Source organism: Lepidochelys kempii, chromosome 6 (assembly GCF_965140285.1).
Source record: "Lepidochelys kempii isolate rLepKem1 chromosome 6, rLepKem1.hap1, whole genome shotgun sequence".
NCBI lineage: Eukaryota > Metazoa > Chordata > Testudines > Cheloniidae > Lepidochelys > Lepidochelys kempii.
In genome coordinates this window covers 120,306,923-120,319,221 of record NC_136385.1, presented here as the reverse complement: position 1 = coordinate 120,319,221, position 12,299 = coordinate 120,306,923, and positions in this window count along the sequence as shown.

Genomic DNA, 12,299 nt, shown 5'->3' with positions numbered 1-12,299 from the left:
TCCCAACAGACTTGACTTTTCCCAGCTGAAACATGTTTTTGCTAAATCTGCCTTCTACCGTCCTGCTTCATCTTGCCATAGCACTCTTTGGAGCTCATTTTGGAGGTACCTCCCTTGATGACGAGTCACTCCTTTACTAATCAGCCCTTATCTGTGGAAGATAATGAATTATCTGAGGGGGACAATCATACTACAAGAATTGGCGGTAGAGGGGAAAGTTGACTCCATGCAACCCTTGGCTATTAGTTAACTCGAGATGGGACATGTCCCTGCTCTTACTGAGAGATGCCCTAGCAACCCAGGAGGACATTAGAAAACAGACAGGTGGGAAGAGTATTGGCTGTAGTAATGAAATGTCGGCCTGCACTAACAAGCCCTTGGAGAGTTTAGGTAATGGACCGGTTGAAATGCTGAAGTAAATGTTACTGGTACACGCTGCCATAGACTCACTGAATTGAATCTTTCTGGGGAAATGCAGACTACAAATTAACTTTTCCTGCGACTGCAGCAAAATCGTAAAAGCTTGCAAATGAGTTACTTTGGGGATTTTTTCCCCCCAGAATAGAGTCAGGATCTGCTCAATCTGACTTTATTCTTGAGATGATTTACCAGATCCCTGTGCCAGGTTTCAGAGACAGGATACAGCACAGTAAGCGATGTGTTGCTCTCATTGGAAATATAAAATAGTTCCTTGTTCCTCATAAATGGAAGAGTGTGTGAAAAGAATACAGCTGCAGACATGGTTAGTGGCTAGTCAGCAAATTTCACTAAATACTAGTCTCATAAAAAATAACCAAATGTAAGACCTTATTTTGCTCTTTATAGTATAAATATGTTTGGGTCAATAAATTTTTTGCTTGGAATTTGGAAAGATGTATGACAAGACCATACCTAGGATATGGGGTGGTGGTAGGAGAAAGGAAATAAGCTAAAAGAGCCATTTTTAAAGGGATGGACCATGAAAGCGATACTTCTGAAAGACAAGTTTGCTGAATTTTAGTATCAGCAAAATGACATGATTCAAGACTAGAGGCATTATGTCACAGAAGGTAGGTATTCTTTTCAAGTGTTGGTGAGCTGGAAATACTGTGTTCAGTTTTGCATACCTCATTACATAAGATGTAGGCAAAGTGGAGATCACGGTCCTATAAACTTGAGTGATCTATGCAGATACATCAGCAAAGATTATTGCATTTCAGAATTCTGTGTCAGTTCTTCAGGATGCTGAAATTTCACACCCCTTTTCTGACACCTGTGTCTCAGGCCAGCCTCATGTCACTACCTGCTGTTCTGGAGGCCTTCTGTTATGCCCCTGGGCTACTCTGTGTCATCCATGTGTCAACCGGATTGTCATATGGCCAGGAAAGCATCCTTGGTATCTGCATCGTGACAATAAGTTTTGTGCAAGTGCATACTTTGTGACATGAATAGGGTAATTGGAAAGGAGACTGCAAATTAGACAACTACACACCATATAATGAATCCTCCTCACCCCCCAGAATTCTAGTGTGGGGTTTGTTTGTCTTTTTAATCAAGTTCCTAGCCATGTCAACAGTCTCAAACCAGTTGCCTCTAACTCTCTTTTCTCTGGATACGCTTTGGTCATAATAAAGATGTTTGCTGCTAAAGGAGTACTAGGAGATGATGGTTTGCCTCTGTAATTTCCCCTTTGCCAGTAACACTGATCATATCAAATATGATTTCTCAGACTGACAGTATCCAATACATCACAGCAACAAGAGGTAAAGCAATTAATCATAAGCTCTGGGAATGTCAAATTCAAGCCTCTAATATCGGCTATCCTGAGAGAGCTGAAAAAGGTGGGTAAACTGCAATTTAAATATCCTGAGTTGAGACACACAGAGCAACCCCTGGGGGCAGCATAGCATGGAAGATACTCTGCATTCACACAATTGCCTGTTCTCCCCTCTCATATGGGTACTGGACTTCAAGCTAGGGCTGTGCATTGATACTACACGATCTTCTGCAGTATGTGAAACTGTAACAGTCTGTCTAGGTAATCATAGTGTGAGTGCTCCCGTCCCAAGTAATTAAAAGCAACCAACACATTCATGGTGTTGGTTTTATTGTTTGTTTGAAAAGCCAGAAGGGACCATAATCATCTAATCGGACATGCTGCATAACACAGGCCTTAGAATTTCACTAAATCAAAATTGTCCCGTTAATCCAAAATATGAGTGTCCCCACACCAATGGGTGCTGAAATAACAAAAGATGTGAAATAAAATGTGACTTTCTGTAGAACAGTCCTTAGTTTGGAAGTGACATTGTCTAGCCATGCATTTATGGTTTTTGTGAAATCCTCCTTTGTATGTGTTTACTTCTGGCATATTAGGACAAGAAAGGACTACCTGGGTCACCAAGTCCAGGCCCCTATTAGCACAGGGAATTGTATCACAACCCTGATCATAAATTTATCAAGCTCCATCTTAAAAATAGTTAAGTTGTTTGCTCCCGCTACTCCTACTAGGCAGCTGCTCCAGAACCTCCCGCCTCATGGTTAGACACCTCATATCCAGTTTAAACTTATTCACGGACAGTTTAAACCTGTTTTTGCTTGTGCCCACATTGTCCTTCAGCTTAAATTGTTCTTTTTCTTCCCTGGGGTTTATTCCCCTGAGCTATTTATATATTGGGTATATTTCTATTTTTTATATTTACACTAGCACATAACTGCTTATAACTATGCTATACAGGCATGCAGGCTATTTCAATAGCCACTCTGCCAGCAGGGATTTTGCATTGATTCATACAGTAATGTAACATTCTCCTTCACAAATCATGCTCTGGAATCCAGCAATCATAGGAGCACTGAATACATGACCCAGCATCTATAGACTAACGTGATATGGACAAATTGGAGGGAGTCCAGAGGAGAGCAACAAAAATGATTAAAAGGTTTAAAAACCAGACTGATGAGGAAAGGTTAAAAAAACTGGACATGTTTAGTTTTGAGAAAATAAGCCCCTGGGGGGGAAGAGACCTGATAACAGGCTTCATATATGTTAAAGGCTGTTATGAAGAGGACGGTGATCAATTGTTTGCCACGTCCACCCTAGATAGAACAAGAAACAATCAATTTAATATGCAGCAGGAGAGATTTAGGTTAGATATTAGGAAAAGTTTATAACAAGAAGGCTAGTTCATGACATAGGTTACCAAGTGAGGTTGTGGAAACCCCATCAGTGGAGGTTTTCAAGAACAGGTTAGATAAACATCTATTGGCAGGGTCTAGGTTTATTTGGTCTTGCTTCAGTGCAAGGAGTTGGACTAGATGACTCTCAAGGTCCCTTCCAACCCTATATTTGCATGATTCTATGCCACATGTGCAAGTCTGCCTCTAAGTGTCTTACTAGTACCTACTATTAAATGGAACGTGGGTGCTGCACAAATGTATGTCATGTCACCATGTAATGACTACAACCTACACATGATAGAAGCCCTTATAGTTCTATAGAAGCATGACTGTTTCAGAGGCTAACAGTACTGTGTACAGAGCCAGGTAAAATTTTTTAATCAAAAATTTGAGTTCAACAAAAAAAAAATGCAGATTTTGCAACACCAAAATGTTTCATGAATTCATATCAATATGACCAATTGGTTCATTTCAGCACAAATATGCAAAAAAGAAAAACATTTTATTTTAACATTTTCAAAACAAAGTTTGATTCAAAGTGATGTTTTTTCAAAATTTCCTTTTAATTTAATTCTTTTTAATGTCCAATGTCTAAGCATTAGTCAAACAAAACATTTCATTTGAAACAATATTTGTAAACGTCTCTATTTACCTTGAGCAAGGCTTGCCAAGTTTAAATTACAGCTAGGATTTGCTACTGGTTTTATGCAATTTACTAGCTTTATGCTAATGTGGGTACCCTTCTCCCCCTAAAAAGCAAATTCAGTGTAATGGAATTCCTTTTGGAACATTCCTTTTTGTGTTTGACTGATTTTTCCCCTGTGGAATATTTTGACCTAATTATGACTGTAGTTCTTCTTTGCTGTAAAATGCTTTAAAAAACAATCAAACCAGGGTTTAAGTTTAAAGTCCTGAGGCTTTTGTTAATCTGTCATCTCAATTCTAAAAAGGGGAGATGGCAGTACCACTTTGTAAAAGAGCCAGGTAAAATGCAATGCTATAAATAAGTAGAACACCCAGCAAGCTTGTGCACTTGGGGTTGGGTCCCTATCCAACTCCATTAAAGTCAGTGGATCAGGCCTTTGATGAACAGGGGTTTCAGAAGAGGCTAAGCATAATTATTTTAACTGACAACAGGGTGCTGAGTTAGGGTCTAACTTCTGAGCAGAGGAATTTAATGACTCCTAAAATACAGGAGGTTGTAGTTGAAGTCAGAGGCATAATGAACTTGTCAGCTCAGAGGACTTGACACAAAAAAAAAATCTGACGGCAGAGATTCCTTAGTAACAGCTCTTTGCTAGGAAAATTTGCAGAAAGATTGAAAAGCCCCATAATTCCCAGAGGAATTATGCCAAGCCCATTTCTATTGCTCTCAAAACAAGCAAATGACTTGGCAGTAACTCTCGACTCTTATTGTCTTGTTGTATCTCTACCACTCAGTAGAGCACTGATGAAAATGTGTCATATAAAAGTCACTAGTCCGGCATTGTTCGGAAAGCAGAGCGAAGGTAGATGCCATATATGTTACTGGCATAGGCCAACTCTTGCACTTTGTTAGCGTATGTTTGAACAAGGTTTTGGGTTAGTGATATGTTCTTTGTGACGGGTTTGTACGTTTGTATAAGCTACAAATCTACAAAATAATTCTATTAACAAAATTCCCACAAACTTATCATTCAACACAATACTATTTTTCAAAACCATATCAAAATTCTTAGCCACTCACAGGTTTTCATATTGGATAGGTATTTTAATACGTTTACACTATGCTTTTCAGAACAAAATAAAAAGGTGTTTGCTGACACTGATTGCAATGGAAGCAACTCTTGCTATTTTTCAGTCCCTTAATTTATGTCAGAAATATCAATAAATTGCATATTATTTAATACTTTTGTGTTGAATATTGGCCTGAACCAAAATAAGAATATCAAGAAATTACTTTTTTTATACAAGTGATCTTGGGCATACAGAACCCTTGCCAATCAACATTACCGATCCATTTTTTGTTTGGAAAAGCAATCTTTTGGTCAGAAACTACTCAGCAATCAGCACTCAGCAATTACCGCTTACCAGATGCAAAAATCTGAAGGAGCTTCAGATGAAAAACACACTCTATTCTTTAATCAAAATAAATGAGTGGACTGTTAGCAACCCTGAATTACCCCATACGCTATGAAATAAAAATGGTGAAAGCTGAGTCACAACTCTGCAAATAGATCGTGTTGTTTTTCCTCTTCACGTCACAGTTAACATGCCCTGTATTTGAATCTAAACTGTCATCCGTAAAGAGCGAAAGGACTGGATTACTGAGAAATGAAGCTGTTGGCTTCCTCCTCTTCAAAGGTTTCTTGCAGACTATCAACTGTAACTTGCACCTTCACTTCACAGAATGATGCTCTCCTGACATCACTGTCAGAGTTTTGCCCTATATCCCTAGCTAGCTCGTCTTTCCAAGAAATCCTGACACACATTGCACACTTAAATCAAACGCAGACTATACAAACATTTATATACAAATTTGTAAAGTATGCACTACTCTAGAACCAAATCCTGCTCACAATAGGCTTTGTCTACACTGGCAAGGGAAAGACAAAACTTTCATCATTCAGAGGTGTTAAAAAAACACGCACACACCCCGCGAAAGACAAAAGTTTTGCCCATGACAAGTACCAACAAAGGATCTGTCCCTTTGATTGTCAACTTCCTGGGGGACAAGCACTTCATCCCACTCCATATCTTAACAACACCAAGCACACAGTCAGTGATTAGAAAGGGCTGCATCTTGGTCCCATTGACATCAATGGCAAAACTTCTACTGATTTCAGTGGGCCCTGCCTAATTTATGAAAGGAGGAATCTGGCTGATAAGCATAGGTTTTTGATTGTGGAAGCATCGGGAACAACAATCACATAGGTTGGGATTCATTAGCTAATTTGTCCTCCTTCAAATCATTAAGCCCACTGTGGATGGAAAAAGGAGTAGGAAAACATACTTAGGATGAAGAACGAGGAGGAATTGTGGCACCTTAGAGACTAACAAATTTATTTGAGCATAAGCTTCACTACAAAAGGTTTTTTTCTCCTGCTGATAATAGCTCACCTTAATTGATCATTCTTATTATAGTGTGTATGGCAACATCCATTTTTTCATGTTCTCTGTGTGTATATATATATATATATCTATATCTTCCTACTGTATTTTCCACTGCATGCATCAGATGAAGTGGGTTTTAGCCCATGAAAGCCTATGCTCAAATACATTTGTTAGTCTCTAAGATGCCACAAGTACTTCTCCTTCTTTTTGCTGATACAGACTAACATGGCTACCACTCTGATACTTAGGATGGTTTCTCAATTATTTTGGTATTCTATTTCTGTTTCATAGTTAACACAATCTGTTGGAGAAAAGACACTGGACTATATAGACCACAGGTCTGGGTCCCAGCTGGCAATTCCTGTGCTCCTGTTAGATTCTAAAGTCTATGATGCTCTTGGAAAAAAACAGCACATGTTGCTCTCAGCTGGCAGACGCTGAAATGTACATGATTTGTACAACAGCTTTGCTACTGCTCCTATTCCTGTACCAACGAAGGGAGCAGTAAATGGCACTTCAAAATAATCATTAATCTGCTGAAATGGCCACCATTTCCATAGTTTGTAAAGTACCCATTTAAAGGATCAAAGTCTAACACAAATTTTTTATTTACACAATATTTATAAAGTTTATTTTTCTATCCAAAATGTTGTTGCATCAGGTACCCTTTAACACTTGGTAATTCAAAACAGCTTTTTAAAAAATGTAATGTTCGAAAGATGTTAATTGATGTTTCAGATTAATTATTTTTGTTGTTTCGGAAAATAATCAAAATTACCAAATCATTATGATTTAAAAATTATGATGCATACACATGATTATTTCAGAAAACAACTGACTTGAATTGATCCAGTAACACTACTGATTTTAAAATTACATTTTTGAAAGTCCAGTTACTTAAAGTTACCATTTACTGTACCATTGTGGTCTATAGGGACAACTAACTATAATTTTTCTTTCCATCTCTGTTCTTCTCCTAGGACTCCCTCGCTCATACCTGAGCCCTGCCCCACCACAGAAATCTGCAACTCTCTCCCTCCCACATTGGCAGAATGGTAACATCCCAATTTCATAAAGCAAACCCAAGGGAATTCAGATTTAAGGTCCAAGCTTTTCGTTCTAACTTTCATTGTTTTGCCGAACACAAATCCCAGCCCACCCAGCCAATCAACCTGGAAATGGCAGCCCAAAGCTTTTGCCTTCACTCTCCATTTCTTTGCGCCCGTGGGTTTAACCAGCCTTTTGACAATGACCCTTGGATGCTGAAGGAGGTACCAAACTACCCCGCTTTCCTCCAAAGGCGTGAAAAACAGCCGCGAATCCTGTTTAATTCGAAATTGCCGTGGCAATTCCTGGCATCTGTGCGGGGCTCAGCATAAGGCTCATTCTCCCCCCGTCCCATGGAGGCTCATGGAAACGACCCCCCCCCCCCGAAAATGCAGGGCAAGCCGTCCTAATAACGTACACCCAGGCCGGGCTGGTGCCTGCCCACCCAGGCCGTGCGGCCCCCGGAGTTGGATGTACTCGGGACACTCTCTCTGCGCCTTTAAGAGCTTTCCAAGGTACCGGCTCTTCCCGGCAAGGCAGCCCGCCGGGCGGTGAACCTTACCCGGGCCTGAGGGGAGCGGGGCGCTGGCAGGCTCCCCGGCACCTGCTCCGCGGCGACTGCAAACAGCCCCCCCGCGCTGGAGGCCGCTGCGGGCACCGAGCTGGGCTCAGCCGCCCGGGCGCTTCCTCCGCCGGCGCGGGTGCGCTGATCTCGGGGCGGGATGCAGCGGGGCCCCCGCGCTGGCCCTTTCCCATCCGCTCGCCCCGGACCGCGCCCGCCCGACGCGCAGCTCCCCCGCCCCAGCCGGGGCCAGCCGGCTCTTCCCCACCCCAGCCGCCTGCATCAGTCACGCCGCCGCCCGCCTCACCCCGCGCCCGGGCAGCCGCCTACGTGTCTTTGTGCACGTCGGCCCGGGGCTCCCTGGCTTCCCGGGCCTGAGCTCGCTCCAGGGGACAGCGCCCGCGGGTCCTCGCCCCTTCGCACGCGTTCAAGCGGCACCCGGCTGTTTGTGGGCTCCCCTCCACCGCTGTGCCCGGCCCAGGGAGAGGCGTCTGCAGGACGCAGCCCTGAGGGGTGGCGAACGAAATCGGGTGCTGCTGGCCCGATTACATCCTCCACCCCGGCCAGCTCGTCTTTCCTGGCAAGCATTGAAGCGTCAAGGCGTTTGGGGCACGTTTTCCCTCTGCTTGTTAGTGGGAAAGCACCATCCGTGGACAAACCCCGTCAAGACACGCTCCTGGCCCCCAGCAGTTTCTAGCTGAGCGGAGCGATATAGCGGGCGCCAGATCACCCTTCAACCACAAAGGAGCGGAGGCTAGGGGACCCCCCGCAGCGTTGTATGTCACAGTCACAACATCTCTTGCATCAACAAACAGGCGCTGCTCCTTCCCTCTTTGTTGCCAGGTGAGGCATTGCCAACTTAACCGCTTAGCTGAGCTTCTTTCACGGGCTAGCAATTGCCTCTCCTGAAGCCTTATCTTTCTCCCACTAAAATCAGTGAGGAAAGTCCCATTGACTTCAGCGGGTTTGGGATCAGGAGTTCACTTGCAAGAGCCCTGGGAAAAAAATCCTTCAAAGAAGGTGGAGTTAAGTGGAAAGTGTGTATCAAGTCATGAAGGGAAGCTAAAGGTCAGTGATGCTATATCTGGCTGTTTAGTTCTCTTAGTATATGTTGGGAGGCTTTCTCAGGCATTGCTGCCTGTACAACATCTGCATTTGTCACAGGTTATCCATTTATTTATCTTCAGTCCATTTCCACCCTGTGACAAAAATGGCAATTTGCTGCAATATCTTTGGGAGATCTTACTGTATTGTTTGTGTATCCTTGTGGGCAGGAACAGTATATAATTCCATGGGGGAGGGGAAATCATGGCCCTCCGGGAACTAAGAACAGTGAGGGGGTGATTAGGCAAATTCACTCAGGTTGTAGCATCTCCAGAGATGTACCATCACCTGGAAAGGCTTGCATATACTGCTTCAAACCGGATTCTCCAGAGACCAATAGACAAAGAAAGGACTTTCAGTTAAAGAGCCTGAGTTTAGACTGACTCAGGGTCTTCTTTGTGATCCACCAAGCAGACAGGCCCTATGGTCTAAGGGGGCTCCCAATCCTTCCTGGGAAAGGATGGAAGGACTTTGGCTTACTGAGGCCCCATAAGCTTGGTGACCTCTGGTCAGCTTTTAGCAGGTGTATAGGAACGTTTATTGGGTTTTATATGTTTTATATGTTTTCTCTGTAATGCTTTCACCTTAAGAATAAGTGAAGAGAGGGAAGAGCATCTTCGCAAGCAGGCTGGCAAACCTAATGAGGAGGGCTTTAAACTAGGTTCACTGGGGGAAGGAGTCCAAAGCCCTGAGGTAAGTGGGGAAGTGGGATACCGGGAAGAAGCACGAGCAGGAGTGCGCGAGAGGGCAGGGCTCCTGCCTCATACTGAGAAAGAGGGACGATCAGCGAGTTATCTCAAGTGCCTATACACAAATGCAAGAAGCCTGGGAAACAAGCAGGGAGAACTGGAAGTCCTGGCACAGTCAAGGAATTATGATGTGATTAGAATAACAGAGACTTGGTGGGATAACTCACATGACTGGAGTACTGTCATGGATGGTTATAAACTGTTCAGGAAGGACAGGCAGGGCAGAAAAGGTGGGGGAGTTGCACTCTATATAAAGGAGCAGTATGACTTCTCAGAGCTCAAGTATGAAACTGCAGAAGAACCTTCTTCAACAAAAAAACTTCAAAAACAGACTCCAGCGAGAGACTGCTGAATTGGAATTAATTTGCAAATTGGATACAATTAACTTAGGCTTGAATAGAGACTGGGAGTGGTTGAGTCATTACACAAAGTAAAACTATTTCCCCTTGTTTATTCCCCCGCCCCGCCCGCACTGTTCCTCAGACGTTCTTGTTAACTGCTGGAAATGGCCCACCTTGATTATCACTACAAAAGGTTTTCTTCCCCCCCCCCCACCCCACTCTCCTACTGGTAATAGCTCATCTTAAGTGATCACTCTCCTTACAGTGTGCATGATAAACACCCATTTTTTCATATTCTATGTGTATATAAATCTCCTCACTGTATTTTCCACTGAATGCATCCGATGAAGTGAGCTGTAGCTCACAAAAGCTTATGCTCAAATAAATTGGTTAGTCTCTAAGGTGCCACAAGTACTCCTTTTCTTTTTTTGAGAAAAACCTGAGTGTCTCTGGATTAAGTTTAGAAGTGTGAGCAACAAGGGTGATGTCGTGATGGGAGTCTGCTATAGACCACCGGACCAGGGGGATGAGGTGGATGAGGCTTTCTTCCGGCAACTCACGGAAGTTACTAGCTCGCAGGCCCTGGTTCTCATGGGAGACTTCCATCACCCTGATATCTGCTGGGAGAGCAATACAGTGGTGCACAGACAATCCAGGAAGTTTTTGGAAAGTGTAGGGGACAATTTCCTGGTACAAGTGCTGGAGGAACCAACTAGGGGCAGAGCTCTTCTTGACCTGCTGCTCACAAACCAGGAAGAATTAGTAGGGGAAGCTAAAGTGGATGGGAACCTGGGAGGCAGTGACCATGAGATGGTTGAGTTCAGGATCCTGACACAGGGAAGAAAGGAGAGCAGCAGAATACGGACCCTGGACTTCAGAAAAGCAGACTTTAACTTCCTCAGGGAACTGATGGACAGGATCCCCTGGGAGAATAACATGAGGGGGAAAGGAGTCCAGGAGAGCTGGCTATATTTTAAAGAATTTTAAAGAATTTTATTGAGGTTACAGGGACAAACCATCCCGATGTGTAGAAAGAATAGTAAATATGGCAGGCGACCAGCTTGGCTTAACAGTGAAATCCTTGCTGATCTTGAACACAAAAAAGAAGCTTACAAGAAGTGGAAGATTGGACAAATGACCAGGGAGGAGTATAAAAATATTGCTCGGGGATGCAGGAGTGAAATCAGGAAGGCCAAATCACACCTGGAGTTGCAGCTAGCAAGAGATGTTAAGAGTAACAAAAAGGGTTTCTTCAGGTATGTTAGCAACAAGAAGAAAGTCAAGGAAAGTGTGGGCCCCTTACTGAATGATGGAGGCAATCTAGTACAGAGGATGTGGAAAAAGCTAATGTACTCAATGCAGAGCCATTGCAGAGCCATTGGCCATTATCTTTGAAAACTCCTGGCGATCCAGGGAAGTCCCAGACGACTGGAAAAAGGCTAATGTAGTGCCCATCTTTAAAAAAGGGAAGAAGGAGGATCCTGGGAACTATAGGCCAGTCAGCCTCACCTCAGTCCCTGGAAAAATCATGGAGCAGGTCCTCAAGGAATCAATTCTGAAGCACTTAGAGGAGAAGAAAGTGATCAGGAACAGTCAGCATGGATTCACCAAGGGCAAGTCATGCCTGACTAATCTAATTGCCTTCTATGACGAGATAACTGGCTCTGTGGATGAGGGGAAAACGGTGGACGTGTTGTTCCTTGACTTTAGCAAAGCTTTTGACACGGTCTCCCACAGTATTCTTGCCAGCAAGTTAAAGAAGTATGGGCTGGATGAATGGACTATAAGGTGGATAGAAAGTTGGCTAGATTGTTGGGCTCAATGGGTAGTGATCAATGGCTCCATGTCTAGTTGGCAACCGGTATCAAGTGGAGTGCCCCAACGGTCGGTTCTCGGGCCGGTTTTGTTCAATATCTTCATAAATGATCTGGAGGATGGTGTGGATTGCACCCCATTGCACCTTCACCTTCTATTATCGGGTCCTCAAGGAAGGGTGTGAGTATGTTACGTTAAGGTATTTATAATAGGAATGTTACCACCAGGAGTTTTGGAATTCTTTTACTGTTTTGCAGTCATAAGTTTCATAGCATTTATTATTCTTTTGTTAACCGGAATAAAGCTTTTCTCAATTTCGTATTGTCCTCAGTGTTAGTGTTTTTGCCAAGCCCCAGAGAGTCCTCTCCCGGTATAGAACTGAGTTATCGGACCCTGTATTCTGAATTGGACAAGACCTTATAAATCTTCTGG